Source organism: Balaenoptera physalus (genome assembly GCF_965194825.1).
Source record: "Balaenoptera physalus genome assembly, contig: SUPER_6_unloc_2, whole genome shotgun sequence".
Lineage (NCBI taxonomy): Eukaryota > Metazoa > Chordata > Mammalia > Artiodactyla > Balaenopteridae > Balaenoptera > Balaenoptera physalus.
In genome coordinates this window covers 918,865-934,504 of record NW_028126536.1, presented here as the reverse complement: position 1 = coordinate 934,504, position 15,640 = coordinate 918,865, and the positions used below count along the sequence as shown (strand labels likewise).

At 40.4% G+C, this 15,640-nt stretch overlaps 1 pseudogene across 1 annotated transcript in view; it reads right to left on the bottom strand.

Annotated features, from left to right (window-relative positions):
• Positions 1-429: 429 nt before the first annotated feature.
• Positions 430-15,640, bottom strand: part of LOC309663526 (cyclin-Y-like protein 1) — a 41,772-nt pseudogene continuing 26,561 nt past the window's right edge. Inside the window, exons 8-11 of the transcript in view lie at positions 13,778-13,944; positions 10,334-10,496; positions 1,620-1,677; positions 430-578 (exon numbers count right to left, since the gene is read on the bottom strand). The product of the transcript in view is annotated as a cyclin-Y-like protein 1 (transcript). The remainder of the gene's footprint in view (positions 579-1,619; positions 1,678-10,333; positions 10,497-13,777; positions 13,945-15,640) is intronic.

Sequence of the window (15,640 nt, the reverse complement as noted above, 5' to 3'; positions counted from 1 at the left end):
AAATTGGCTGAAAATAAGTATTCTTGGTGCCTTATTGGTTTATCCTTGCAAACCTTTGTCATGTTTTCTCGTAGTCATTTCCAGTGATAAGCCTGTGTGTGTATTGTGTGTAATTGTGAGCAATGTACAAGCTTAAATAACGTGCTGACACCACTGTTTCCAAGTTGGTATTCATTAGGCCGTTTCCTCCTGGGCTAGGGCTGCACTAATCCCGACACCGGCTGCCAGGAGAAAACCTCATGGAGCCCACACCGCACCTTAATAACAGCATCCGCGACCTGCAGTCTCAAGTACAGAATGGGAACCCCAGAGCTAGGAAATGTAGTTGTATATTTTAATGAACTGCTACCCCTGCTAAAGAGGCTTCTTTCACTTTTGTGCTCTACGGAAAGACCAAGGGGGGTAGGAGGGACAAAGCCTTGAATAACTGCTTTCTAACACCGAATGTGGCCAACAGGACAGAGAACATCACAAATCTAGGCAGGTGTGAGGTACAGTGGCTGAGGATTTCCTGCTCCCCCTGCATGCCCTCTCTTGCCTCCAAAGTCCGATCAAGGGATCCTGGGAAAGAAATACGCCTGGGTCGAGGAGGGTGGTTTTGAAAGAAAAAGCTACCAAGACATTAAAGCAGGGTGAATGAAGGGTAGGCAGGATGAAAGTAACTAAGTAACCTGGCTCAGAACTCTCAAAAGCTTCTAGCAGCTTGATGACAATTACAGGATTTATTTCAGTCTGTGGTACATCATTTGAAGACAATATTACTTCATGTTGTTACAAACTGTATGTATAGTGTGTATGTGTTGTGGGTGTGTATATAAATAATATATATTATATATATGAGAGATTTAGTGACTTTTGATACGGGTTTGGTGCAGGTGAATTTATTACTGAGCCAAGTGAGGCACATACTGAGTCAGTAGTTCGAGTCCAGGGCATTCAGTACTTTTCCTGATTTCCATGTGTGTATAGTGCCTGTCCCATGCGGTATTGTTAGTGTCATGTCAAATCCAGAACTCACAAAGCAGAGCCAGCGATATTTTATTTGTAGACAATCAACTAGAATCTATAAAATTATTACTGGCAGATGATTATAATTCCGGATCCCTAACACTAGCAAAAGGAAACCCAGAGCATCTTGATAAGAAGTTTTCTGTTTTTGTTTTGTTCCTGGAAGTCAGTAGAATAGCAGTTGTATGTGGTTATATTAGTGCCAAGATACTTAATTTGCTGACCTTATTATTTCAGAAAAAAAAAATTGTATGTATTATACTTGTGGGAAGTTAAAATAATGCTTTGAGATTTTTATCAAATATGGAGAGTAGTTATTTATGAAAAACAAAGAAATGTCTATTTTTGTTTCTTTGTTCCCAATTAATGTAGCTAAATTTTAAAGTGCATTAAAGCAATGGTAAAGCAAATAAGATGCTGTACAAGTAGTTTTCTCATGCTTTCATGGAGAGACACTGTTTTCTAAGAGTATCTGAAGGAGGTATGTGCATTCTAACTTCATGATCAGATTTCTCGGATGTACTTTGAATATAAGTGGCAACGTTTTTATTGATAATAAAATCAAAGAAATTCCAATCACCAGAAGGAGAACTAATGAAAACATGTTTTACCTGAATGAATATACTTCATAGGTTTCTCCTGCTGATCCTGTGATTGTTTCATGATTCACTTGAAGAAATGAAGGAAAATACACATAAGAACAGAGACATTACCTGAGATTGTGTTCTATTTTATCAACCCTCCATCTATACTCTGTACTGAAGCAATTTGGATAGAAGTGCTGCTGTTGTTGTGTGTGTCTGGTTTGCAGTCAGAAACTCCCAAAACTTCATCATTCAGCAGTTAGATCCACAACTTTGTATTAAGGTCTAAATACAAGTCAGGGAACCCAGCTAAGATAAGAGGATATATGGTTCTCCCTCTGTATTTGTGGGTCATTGGTTCCAGTAGTCTCCCTCCCCCCCGTGCCACCCCATACCAAAATCCATGGATGCTCAAGTCCCTTATAGAAAACGGTGCAGTATTTACATATAACCTACGCACAATCCTCCCATCTTCCCCCGCACCCTCCTTTATACTTTAAGTCATGTCTAGATTACTTATAACACCAAATACAAATCCTAAGTAAGTAGTTGTAAATATAATGCAAATGGTTGGTGGTGTGCAGCAAATTCAAGTTTTGCTTTCTGTAACTTTCTGAAATTTTTTTCCCTAAGTATTTTCAGTCCATGGTTGGTTGAATCCACTGATGCAGAACCTGTGGATACGGAGGGCCAACTGTCAATTGATTTAGAGTTGGCACTTCCCTGACAATCTGGACAGATGCTTAGTAAACCTGAGATAATTAATTTAGCATCAAAGTGAGTACTATGAGCATTATTAGATTGGTACATGTTAGGGCATTTGGGAGAACAGAGAATACAGCAGTTGAGCTGGATCCTGGTGCAAGAGCCACTGTGCCTTACCCGTCCAGGTCTCTAGTTGGCACATCTTCCCAATGCTTTCTCATTGTTCATTCCCCCCAGTGGAAAAGGGGGGCACTGTTGGACTTAGGAAGTTGGAGAAATAGGTAATAATGCTTCTTTTAGTGATTTAGTTACAGAGCTCTTACGTGCAACAGAATGAGAGGAAGTAGAATGGTTCTGTGCATAGATTTGGGAGCTAGACTGATTAGGGATTCAACTCCCAGCTCCATCATTCATGGGCTGTTGATCCTGAACAAATTACTTAAGCTCTTAGTACTTCGTTTGTGTACTGCATCTTATACTTTCTCATCTGTGAAAGGGGGATAATGATAGTACTTATATTTTAGGGTTGAGAGGATCTAAAAGATGAAATCAGGTTAAGGTAAGTAAAACAAGGAGGAAGCAGCCATTCAGGCATGGAATGGAAAGGGAATTGAAGGACTAGTTTTCAAATTTGTGTCTGCATAAGAATCATTTGGGCTTCCTATTAGAAATGTAGATTCCCAGGCTTCAGCTCCAGGAATTGAGATGAATTTGGGATCCAAGAATTAGGTCTTTTTGTTCTGTTTTAGTAAACTTTTAGAATGATTTTAGGTTTACAGAAAAGTTGCAAAGATATATCCGTTTTGCCCTAATATTAACATATTATCATAGCACATTTGTTAAACTAAGAAGTCAACATTAACGCACTACTGTTAACTCCAGACTTCATTTGGATTTCACCAGATTTTCCACTGATGTTCTTTATCTGTTCTAGGATTCCGCGTTGCATTTAGAGAAGCTTCATTTCTTACAGGGACTTTCAGCCCATGAGAGGCAGGTGGTCTGGAGACCACATCTTGAGAAACACTAGGACATGTCAAGGGCTGAGGAAGGTCAAATTGCCCCATCCTCACCACCATCCTGGTGGTGGGGGTGTTGGATATAGAAATTTGATTTGAAGAGTTGGGATGGAATCCTCTCCCTTAGATGAGAGGGGTTACCTTAAGAAGTGAGGCATCTATTCCTAATGCCAGATGAAATGAGTTTTGGAGTTTGGAAGGTGGGGTTGCTGCCTAGCCTGAGGAGATACATCTAGGGATGTGGGCAGATCAGGGGAGTGAGTGCAGCAAATTGGGAACAACTACTTTGTGGGAACACAGGAGGGCTCAAGTAGTTGATTAAAGGGGATTACAAGGGGCCAGTTAGCCCGTGAGCCATAGAAATCCTGTATTTCCTGGAACCTGGTGATAGTGTTTTAGAAATGGCTCATAGTAGTAACCAACATCAAGCACTGCCACATTGGACACGAGCAGAGAGTCAAAGGGTGAAGCTGAGATGACCTTGTTGAGAGAGGGCAGTGGGAGGTGGACAAAACACTGATGCCCTGCGTTTGGAAGAGTCGGTTCCCACAGTGAGGAGATAAAGGGCCACCATCTGGGGAGCTAGAAGTAAAGGTCAGTAGAATTGAGAACGGTAAGATGAAGGAATAGATGTTGTAAGAAAAAGCTAGCAGAGTAATTTGAGGTCTTGAAGTAGAGATCGACATATTCTTGAGGACCTTAGGTTCTGAGGCTGTCACTGACTTTCTCTAATCACATTCAAATTATTTAGCTGCCCTCACAGCAGTTAAGTAATCACCTAACCTGTTCCTTTTTTTTTTTTTTTTTTTTCTTTAAAGAACATTCACCTCTTTTCATTTGACTCTGGATTTCTCTTAATTTCTATACTACTTCACTTTCCTGGTTCTTTCTGCATGTTAGCGATCCTAAACCATAAACTGGTATTCATAACATTTCTTTCACATGAAGTACATGTTATCTCATCTGCCAAACCCATTTAAAACGGACTAGTGGAAATTGCCTCAGAAGCCAAACAGATTGCACCTGTGTACAAGGGACCAGGTGTCTCTGAAGGGCTCCTAGATCTTTTGTATTCTTGCTGGCACGGTGTCAGGCTGGCCAGGCTGGTGAGTGGCTAACAGTTAAGATTTTAGGTGATCTAATCCTTAACTTGATAGATGCTGGGTGTAATCTACAGATTCTGCATAGAAATTAGCACTTACCCCTGGGAGAGCCCCTACCAGCTGTCAAGTGCTTTACCAAATAGCTCTATACTCAAGAATGCGGCTTCTGGGTGAGGGAACAGTCGTAGTCATTTTACATGTGGTTAGAGAGAAGTCTTGGGTGATGAAAGATTTTAGCTAACCTACACGCTATAGGTAAACATTTCCAAAAACATTGCATAACCTGAATACAGAGTGAATTGTTTTCCAGTAAATACTGGCTTCAGCATTTTTCAAAAATCAAGGAATGGTATATTTTATAGAATGGGAAAACTAAGAAATGAAATTTGACCTGTTGTAAAACTAGGATTTAGTGCTGTTGAATTTCAAGAATGGGCATACAGGGTACATTAGGAGTAAATGTGAAAGCATAGGGTCATGATGGAATCTGATACAGGGTGGAAAAAATTTCTCTTAACCAGAAACACTGGGCCCTAAGAAGTTGTCTTAGGGTCAACCACATGAATTTAACATACAAAAATGGCAATTTAATTTGGTTCAAACATACATTTCAAACTTTTGTCTTTTCCTTGTAAAGAATAAAGTTCAGTTCACGGTATACCAGAGTTAAAATTGCACAGATGTCAGTATTCCAATAGAGAAAAATAATTTTTCTTAAAAAGCGAAAAAATAAAATTTGAGTTCAGGTAGTCAGATATTCTTTTATAGTCTTACTACTTTAGGGAACAAACCCTTCCTCGGTATAAAAATCTGGAAAAACATGCCATAGTTGCCACCCTATTAATAACTAGTTTCCATGCCCCATATTTGTTGGAGAACCTACTTTGTGATGTTTAAATTTTTACCTTAAGTTGCCTCAATTTCCCATTTATTAAAATGGCTGTATTGCCTCTAGAATTAAAGCTGAAGGGGAAAAGCAATTTTTAGCGATTCCCCTTATTCTACCAACTTGTTCTTGAAGCTACAGTCATGCCCAATGTTCCTACCCCCAATTTTTTTTTTTTCAAACCTTCGACCACTCGAGATATGTCAGCATTTCTGCTTAGTAACTGGCATATTACTACGCGGTGCAAACTATTGATATAAACAGTGACTTGTGATCGATTTTTTTTCCCTTCTGTACTAAATCAGATCATTTCTCCTCATCAGCAACTTAACAAGAACAAAGTTAAAGATGTGACCTTAGGAAGGTAACTAAGGTGGAGGAAATACTACGGCAATACTATCAGGACTGATGGAATATTGCTCAAGTGCAGTGGCTAGGGTCTAAAAGAAACTTGAGAGATCTGGTATATTTCCAACTGAATGTTAAGTGAAATAGCATGTTAAAGTCAAATTACGTGGCTTGTTTAAAAGTCACCCTCTTAACAGCAACCACAATTCTACTGCTTCCTGTTCTTCCATTTTCTTTCCTGTTCAATTGCTTGAAACCCTCAAACAACAAGTTCTGATTCTACAGTATTCCTGTAATTCCTTTCTCTGTGGATTTACCTACTTTTATCTTTCAATGTGCATTTCCATCTTGGCACCATAACAAACAATTCAAAAATGCCATCTAATGCATTATGCCACTGAGCACTGTAGCCAGTGATTTTAAGTGGACTAGATTATCTTCAGGTTGAAAAGAGCGTAAGCTGAAGAAATAAATGTCTACATCTTAACTAAAGGCAGGGGTCAAAACAACTTATGAATGGTTAGTTGGAAAATGCTTTAAGGCCCGACTATCAGAGCTGACTGAAAACATTTGAGTTAGGCAGAGTTGTAATGTTATGTGAACAGTGAGAAGTGTTACAAACACAGTAGCCATATATTTTAATTAAAACAGAGTTTATTAGCTTTTCTTTTAATATAAACATGAGGAAGAAAAACCACATAAGTTGTAGCATTCTTTTCAAAATAAAACTGCAATCAGTACTTGAATTTCCAAGCTCCAAACTCCATAAACAATATTTTTTGAGGTGGTAGATTGTAGTATTTTATATACCATAATTTATCATTTATGTCTCTGTCCCTTAAAAATGATGGAACCTGCAGCACTCAGTATAATGTGAAGCCTTGCTATAAAGAGAGAAAGTACTTCTGGCCCAGAAATGCTTTGTTTACAGGCAAAATTCCTAGGATTACATTTGAGAAGGTAGGAGGAGAAAGATTTCACATAGTTGAGAACACTTTTTTTTTTTTTTTTTTTTAATATTTCAAGTTTAGGTGACATCGTTACCAATCTCCAAAAAGACTGATTACTGGACCTCCCTGCCTTTTAAAGCCTGAGGTAAGGGTTCCTAAGGTTTATATGTTTCCTCTTACATAGAACTTGAAGTGAGACACCTACAGCCAGGTTAACACACAGGATAGAAAAGCTGTTTCGTATCACTTACTCTCCTGTCACTACTACTAGGGTCCAGTTCTTTTCAATTTATTACATGTGAATTAACACTGTTGTTCATAATTCCTTCACCAAATCTAGAAAAAAGAAACTTAGGTGATCAAGCAGGTAAGCAGCCCAGCCTTGCAAAGGACTATTTTAAAAAGAGGAGGGGAGGTATCCCCTCAAGTCTTAGTGCAATTTTAAGCTTTGATACTTGTAGAAGTATAAATGCCACAAACTTACGAAACATCATTTGAAAGTTTAATCGAATTTCTTCTAAACTCATTTAGTTTTGTAAATTTTAAACGTTAAGCGTTTATTGTTTTATTTTTTATTTTTTAAAATTTATGTATTTATTTATTTATGGCTGTGTTGGGTCTTCGTTTCTGTGCGAGGGCTTTCTCTAGTTGTGGCAAGCGGGGGCCACTCTTCATCGCGGTGCGCGGGCCTCTCATTATCGCGGCCTCTCTTGTTGCGGAGCACAGGCTCCAGACGCGCAGGCTCAGTAATTGTGGCTCACGGGCCTTCCCAAGCCAGGGCTCGAACCTGTGTCCCCAACAAGAGAGCCTGCGACAGTGAGAGGCCCGCGCACCGCGATGAAGAGTGGCCCCCGCTTGCCACAACTAGAGAAAGCCCTCACACAGAAACGACCCAACACGCCATTAAATAAATTAATTCATTTAAAAAAATAAAAAATAAAAAAATAAAAGCTTAATGTTTAAAATGTACAAAAGTAAATGAGTTTAGAAGAAATTCGATTAAAGTTTCAAGTGATGTTTTGCCAGTCTAGCATTTATACTTCTGCGACACTGTTCTGGAGTATCCAAGCACACTATATTAAAGCTTAAAATTGTTCTAAGACTTTTGGGACACCTTCTATTTCATCACCGGCTTGTTAATTACTGGACCACCATGTTGGCTGGAATTATGAAAATATCCTTTAACACAAGTACATAACAAAGAGGAAAATCATCACAAAATCAGAAGCACCATTATAGTTAACAAGAAATGCAGCACGGACCCAATAGAAGGAAATAACCTACTTTCTCTGTTTATGATCGCAAACATGCTAATATGCTAATAAGTACTGCCTGCAAAGAATTTGGATGACATGTGTTATTCAGCAGCTTTTTGGTTTAAATTGATTGCCAATAATGACTAGCAGCTTCAATGATATAGTAGGGAGGAAGAACCCTGCAAAACCTAACGATGCTACAACAGTCTGTTCCGAAGTTTGGCTTTATGAGTTGTTAGGAGTCCCATGTTTTTTTTTTGTTTTTTTTTTTGTGTTTTTTTTCTTTTTTGTTTTTTTTTGTTTTTTTGTTTTTTTTTCTTTTTCTGTTTTTTTACTTTTTTTTTTTTTTGGAGTCCCATTTTTTGATGGTAATACTGCACTGATTCTAAAGGAATATGCAGCAGTATGGGACAGTGAGGTAAGAAAAACATAGAAGTTATATAGCTAGTGTCTTTAAAGTCTAAAAATTTAAACTATTAATTAAAAAACGTCACATAGCTCACAGCTATCAGATATCTGTGCGTGGATTGGGAGCAGATATCTGTGCGTGGATTGGGAGCTTTTAGCTTTGGAGTGGTTTTTGTAACTCTGTTTACAATAAAAAGGACAGAAGAGCGTGTTACATTGACGAGGTCCCGTTCTTTCCTATGAGCATAATCTTCGCTTGTCCATGAGTCTCTTGAATTCAATGTCTTTCTTTAAGGTGAAAATACTAACTTTGCTGGTTTCTGAGCAGGAGAGGTGATATTTCTCCAGTCTTTGTTTCGAGGGGTTTATGATGTTACAACCCCTCACTTCTCCCTTAAGAGAGGATGGCATTGGAGCGCCGAATACCAATGAAATGATCAGCGCTGAAAGACCTTCTCATAGCAGCTCTACACACGTCTTTGTATTTGTCGTCACACAATCTGGAAATGGCCTAGGAAAGTCAATCAGGTAGAACATAGGTATAATTAGGGGGGAAAAAAATGTTCGGACCTTAAAAAAACAAAAAAAGCATCATTGATAAGCCACACATCTCCATTCGTTTAGATAAGTTCATAGTTACTGCTACTTTGGATAGCTGATATCTACACTAACTGACAGTTCCCTAAGGTAATAACCTTTAAGGGCTATGATTAGATTGCTGGGGCAAGGGGTAACTTGCCCTAATAACTTAGAGTTACTTAAAAATTGGCTTCCTAATGATAGGCTCCTAATAGCAATATCATCTGTTACCTACACACGTGATCCTTAAACGTAATGGACATACACTTGGGCAAAATCAGTGTTTACTCAGCTATTCAACTTCTCTTCAGTTTTCATTAGTTATTACATACTCTAAGAAAATTTTAATCAGGTAGGTATGTGCTGAAGGTAGGAGAGGTCTAATGACAAGCGCTGAAAGGTGCTATTTCACTTGCACATAAATTATGGTAGAAAAACATCTTATTCTAAAGTACCACCAAGGTACCACAGAAAGTATCAATTTTAAATGTGTTCATTTCAGTTGTGAATTTTGCTGTATACCCACCAAAAATCATAAGCCATAAGTATTACGTTGTTCCATGTACGTTACCATTTATATTAAAAACTCATGTACTTTCTACATCCAGTATCTGAATCCACAGTATACCTTCCAAGTATAGGTCTCTCAGGTTAGCCACGGATGCTTTGTCTAATAAACTCATGGGACTGAACTGTGATACACACACACACACACACACACACACATACACACACACACACACACACGAACTGCAAGCTGAGTAAAAAACAGTTAAGAGGGAATTCCCTGCTGGCGCAGTGGTTAAGAATCCGCCTGCCAATGCAGGGGACACGGATTTGGGCCCTGGTCCGGGAAGATCCCACATGCCGAGGAGCAACTAAGCCCGTGCGCCACAACTACTGACCCTGCGTTCTAGAGCCCGTGCTCTGCAACAAGGGCAGCCACTGCAATGAGAAGCCTGCGCACCGCAATGAAGAGCAGCCCCCGCCCGCCGCAGCTAGAGAAAGCCCGCGTGCAGCAGCGAAGACCCAATGCAGCCATAAATAAATAAATACATTTATTTATTTATTAAAAATATCAAGACAGTAGAAATAGTCCAAAACATCAATTATTAAAAAAAAAACAGACAGTTAAGAGTGGTAAGTAGATTCTGTAGGTACATCTGATTAGGGATACAATTTTAAGAAATTATTCATGTACGGTTATATGTAAGTGTAGAGGTTCAAATGGAAAACCATTAAGAACAGATTAAATATGATTGAAAGTATTCTGAATTATGGTTACAGAAGAGACAATTTTTTTTTTTATAATGTGGGATCCCTGTATAAACCATAAAAGACACAGGAAATATGATGCCAACGGGTCAATAAGCTCTTCAAACTGTTAACAGCTTTCCATTTTCCTAATCACTGCTTAATATAATTTAGCTACAGGTGTGGCTTCGGTGGCTGACAGAAAACCCCAGTTAGTGATTTCACAGCCTTACCTCTAAGTTCTGTGCTCTTTCTTTGCTAAGAGGAGTGAATAGAACATTCAGGTTGTTGTCATCTGCTAAGGAGCGAAGGTCAAAGTAGTATTTGGCATACACACTGAAAGGAACATTAATATTAAACTGAAGTAGCTCCACGAAGTGCCTTTCCATCTCATTCCTGGGGGAGGAGGAGAAGACAAAACCAACACAGGACAATTTTAGTCAACTGGGCTATCTTCAAAAATACCATTCTGAGCTACTAGGATGGCTCTAAATACTGTTTTGAAACCAATAATGGCTACCCAGCTGGATTAATACCCTAATGTGCAAACAAGGTACAGCTATTTGTGGTCCTTTCTGCGTCCCAGCACTTTGAGTCTGGGACAAGGGGGAAGAGGTCATGGCCCTCTTATGCACTCATGCTGCTGACTCAGGGGCTCATTCTTCAGAGTTCCATTAGTGCAGCTGTACGATTCATGCTCCACACTCACTCACGAGGCCCCGCTCTAGTGATCAGTTGAAAGGAATGATGTATGCTGTTTATTAGCTCTGAAGAACTTGCAGACATTTTCACCGGGCTGGTGACAGGAAGGGGCTTACTGAAGTAGAGACGAGCCAACAAAAGGAGTGGGCACATCACCACGGCAACAAATGGATCCATCGAGAGCCACTGCTATTATCTCTGAGGGGGGAAAACTCTTGAGGCAACAAGGATTCATCTCAAGTAAATAAATAAATAAGCTACATTCGATGGGAAAGGGAATCCCCCCACCCCCACCCCCACCCCGTGCATGGGGCTGTGTCAAAGGGCATAATGCAAGTTTCTGTTCACCTTAAAACCTTACTAGGGTGAGTTGTCGTCACCATGACAGGACAGGATGCACTTTTTAAGCTTAGGAAGGCAGTAAGATTATGTCTCAGCTAGACTAAACCCACTTTACGATACGACCTCTGATAGAGCAGTTGTTGCCCCCGGTGTTAGGAGAGCAGCCCAGAATGTTCAGACCTACCGCCCCTTGCCAGGACAGACTGCACACGCCCACAGAGGGCGAATTCAATGAAGTGGGAAAGTAGAGTGCTGGGAGCAGGCTTCTGCTATATGACCATATCCAGCCATTTGCTTGCCAAATGTTTAAGTAAATAAATATAAAGTTAGAGTAAATCTTACCACTTTTCACAGCAATCACTTTAGAGAGTTGATTAGATAAAAATGATAAATACCCAAACAAACATGCAAGTGGCTTATTTTACAATACATTTGGTTTCTTGGTTTTCAAGTGTTAATATTTTATCCATTGGATAAATCAACAAATGCTCCATGTTCTCCTGTATGGAGAGCAGAGTATGAGCAGAAATGAGGTTTCTCATTTGTTGAACTTTAAACCTAACTGAACCTACTTCCAAAATTAATTTCCTGTTCATACGGCCAGAAGTCTATAGAAATGTAAATCAGATAATGTTTTGATAATCAGCTAATCAGGACTTAATTTACTACAGGAATAAATGCACTTCACTATCCCTTTTATATTTTCTCCACTAATACATTTTAATTGTGTGGAAATACAGTACTTCATAGGATTAACATGTCTATTAATAGAGCTTTAATCACTGAAGAAAAGCATTATGCCTACAGAATATGCATCTTCTGTGTTTTTTGCTGTTTGTAAATGGCTAGGTGGCTGAAGAGCCTACCACTTACAGGCGCAGCAAACTGTCTGAACAGCAGCTGCTCAGTTTAACTTACTCTTTTGAAGGGAAATATATATTTAACAAGACACAGAGATGTTAGAAAGTTTTAAGGAAAAGCTGATAGACAGCAATTTTTCAATTCAGACTCAAAATGAGACCATTACAAATAGTAGTCAACAGCAGAGGGATGAAACAAATGTGTATTAAACACTTTGTTGTAATGCTTTCCAACTCCCAAAGATCATAAACAAAAGCAGCCTATTATAAACATAACTCCTGGTGATTCTCCGTTCTACACAGAAAAGCGTTGTTTAGAATTAGTTTCTTCATAGCTGGACAGTGCCGCCAATGCTCCTGGGCTCAATGTCTATGAACACCCACACGTTTCCCTGCATGTTCTCGGATGTTGTACCTGGAACCAGAGCCCCAGTCAGCTCAGCTGCAGATTCTGAGAAAATTTCAGCTGCCATCATGGCAGGGATGGTGTTCACGATTACAAATTTTCCTTCCTTCAAGGGACCAGTTCAAAGACTGATGATAGTGTTGGTCAACGTCACTTTAGTTTCTGCAGCTTCCAAAAGTACTTCTATTCATTTCAAATTCATTATCTGCTGTTCCACTGTTTGCTAAGATTGCTACCAGCAATATCACCACGACCACCTGGTTTACATGATCACCAAAGTGGGCATTTTCACCAAAAGCCACTTTGACAGCTACTGACAGTCACTGGTCCCTTCTCTTAGTCACAGCTTTCCTCGCTTCAGCTGTAAATATGCACTTTGGTAATTGTGAATTATCTAGGGTAAGGGGCAAAGGTAACAAAAACAAACTCTTGCCCCTGCCTGCCATCTTGATCGGCCTCTGCTGTCCAATATAATCAAGAGGTGTCCTTTCACATTTTCCTGAATGCCACCCACAAAGACAGGTTCACTGTCAAGCGGGCACTTCGAGAGTCTGCTGGAATTACCTCTCTGGCTCATCCTGCTTCCCACCCTTGGGGCCCTTCACCAGAGCCAGATTGGAAGCCTGGCGTTTCATGCCAATGTGAGCGTGCCATCTGTGAGGAGAACCTGCCTAGTTAACTCAAGGCCCCACAAAGTGCCGCTGTGTTTGCTGAGTGCCCTGGGTGAGGCCCCAGGGATGCTTCCCGGACGACCTGAGAGGTAGGTGTTTCCTAGCTCAGCAGACTTTAGGGGAGGAGACAGGAACACAGGGATCTGAAACCTTTATATGTGGCTACCTGTACATCATAGTTCCTGTAACAACAGAACCTCAGATAAAAAGGAGAAAAAGACCAGCAAAAGCAAATACACAATGTGTGACTCAGGTTGAAATTATAACCTGTCAGTAGTCTAGAGGCCCTAAGACCTTAACAGTGGCCACTTGCTTCAAAGACCAGGCATGTGCCCCTTAAAAATGGACTGGACCTGGTAGACAGCTTTAAGAAAGCTGTCAAGTTACTTACTGTACCATGTTGCTCTGGTAGTGAGCTTGTAAAATGTTTGGCAAAAACCACCAGAAAAATAATTTCAATTTCTCAAGCAGAATATTACAACAATAACACATCAAGACCTACCAATGAATGAGGGGAAATACAAATTGTTATACTACAGCTAGATAGAAAGAAGGCTGTAATTTTATGTCTATTTCAGCTCTCTGCACAAGGTAACCTTTCTTAAAATGTAACATTTCTTAAAAATGTAAACTTTATGAGAGCAAATGAGGTATTGGAAAATGGTTAGAAAGTTCACGGTAACCTTACAAACTCACATGTCCTCAACTGTAACGTCCTTGAGGATCTGGCAGTCGTCCACATTCCATACAGCCCGATCGTCCCAAAACTCGGAGGCAAGAAGAATGGCTCCCAAAACAATTCTTTTCCAGTTAGTGGGGCAAATGTCGATCTCAGCATAAGTTAAAAGCCTTTCTAAGTAAACCTGCAAAAGTAGAGCACTGATCTTTGATTTTCGTTCAGTTTAAGTGCTGTGATAAGAATTGTTAGGAATGACAGATTTCATCTCTTTTTGACACCCCTTTTATTCCTAGGTTCTACAAAGACTTTGCTCAGCCAAGCCAAGGCCAGAGGCCAGGTCACAGTTGTAAGTCAGATATTTCTGTGAGTCTGATATTTCTACTCTGCCCGTGTGAATTTCCAACCCAATTTTGGTCACAGGAATGAAAGGACATCTCAGCAAAGGGCATTCTAAAGACACGCATTGTATTATTACCTTCCCACTTGTCAAGGGCAGCACATACAGCCCAGTGTCGACTTCAACTGTTCAGTAAATGCTTGAGTGCCTATCACGTGCAATGTTAACTACAAGACTGGTGGTGGTTGCATGGCGATTTTACATAACGCTTGAGTGTGTAAAATTCTGGTAAGACTGAGCACATCTTTACCTTCTCTTCAGAGTCAGTCACCAGTCCTTTTGTGGCATGAACTTGAAGATAAAAACTGGTGGTCAAGAGAGCCTCCCAGTGGCTGCTGCGTGGCACAGCAGGACAGGCAGTACAAAGGGGCTTTACAACTGTCAAGTATTCCCATATTTTAGTGCCTTTTGAAGGAACACACATGCATACAAAGGGTAGTCCTTTTCATAGCCCCAATTTTTCACATCTCCATTATCATTTCATTATTCATTTCTGTCTTACATAATCTGCAGCTTAGTCAATTCTTTTGGTTTTAAGGTGGGAAGACCTGCCTGTGTCTGTATCCCTGGGGCTCCTCTAAACCTGCCGGTTTGTGAGATGATTTCACGGTTTCTTTTACATGTATCAAATGTCTACCCTACAAAGAACTGGATGGAGTTAACAGCTGAGCAAAGATTAGAGAGGTAAGCTGTGATTTGTTGTTACCTCTGTAGAAGAGTGTATATGCCATTTGACAAAAAGAAAAATGTCCAGTTTGAAAGAGTCTGTTTACTCTCTGAAGGGTTATCAGATTGACAGCTCAGATTCGCCCATGCCCTCCAAACTCTACTGTGTTTTCAAACACGGGTATTGAGATTATATGTTCTTAGTGAAATTCGGCTCCCATTCCCCAAAGAACTCAGCACTCTCTAGTACCCTAAGAACGACTCTCCCCGCAAGGTTCAACTCTCTACTTTATGGGACTCATCAGAGGCACTGAAACGACACTGGCAATCTCTCAACTTCCTCTCACCTTTGTACTGGCAAACTTGGTACACGTGCTGATATTCATTTATCCCACTTGCCCTCCTGTCTCGGAGGAAGCGAGATTTCTTTCTTTTCACTGAAGCTAACTCTCCTATGAATGAAGTTGATCCCACCTCACTTCTGCAGAGCACTGTGCCCACAGTTAGTCTCCTTTTGAACAACTTCTCCCTGTCAGAGGCTTCCTCCAGTGTGAATGCTTCCATGTCCCCAGCCTGTCCCCCACTGCCCCTAGACGGCGTCCTCAGGCCTGAGGCCAGCTCCTCATCTCCCATCCTCTCCTTAACCCACTTCAGTCAGCCTCCTGCTGCTACCACTCTACAGAGACTACTCTTGCCGTGGTCACCGGTGCCTTCACACAAACAACCCAGAGCTCTTCGTCCCAGAGCTCCACTCCCCAGGCCTTCCCTCATAAATGAAAGAGCACTGCCACACGCCCAGTCGCTGAGACCAAAAACC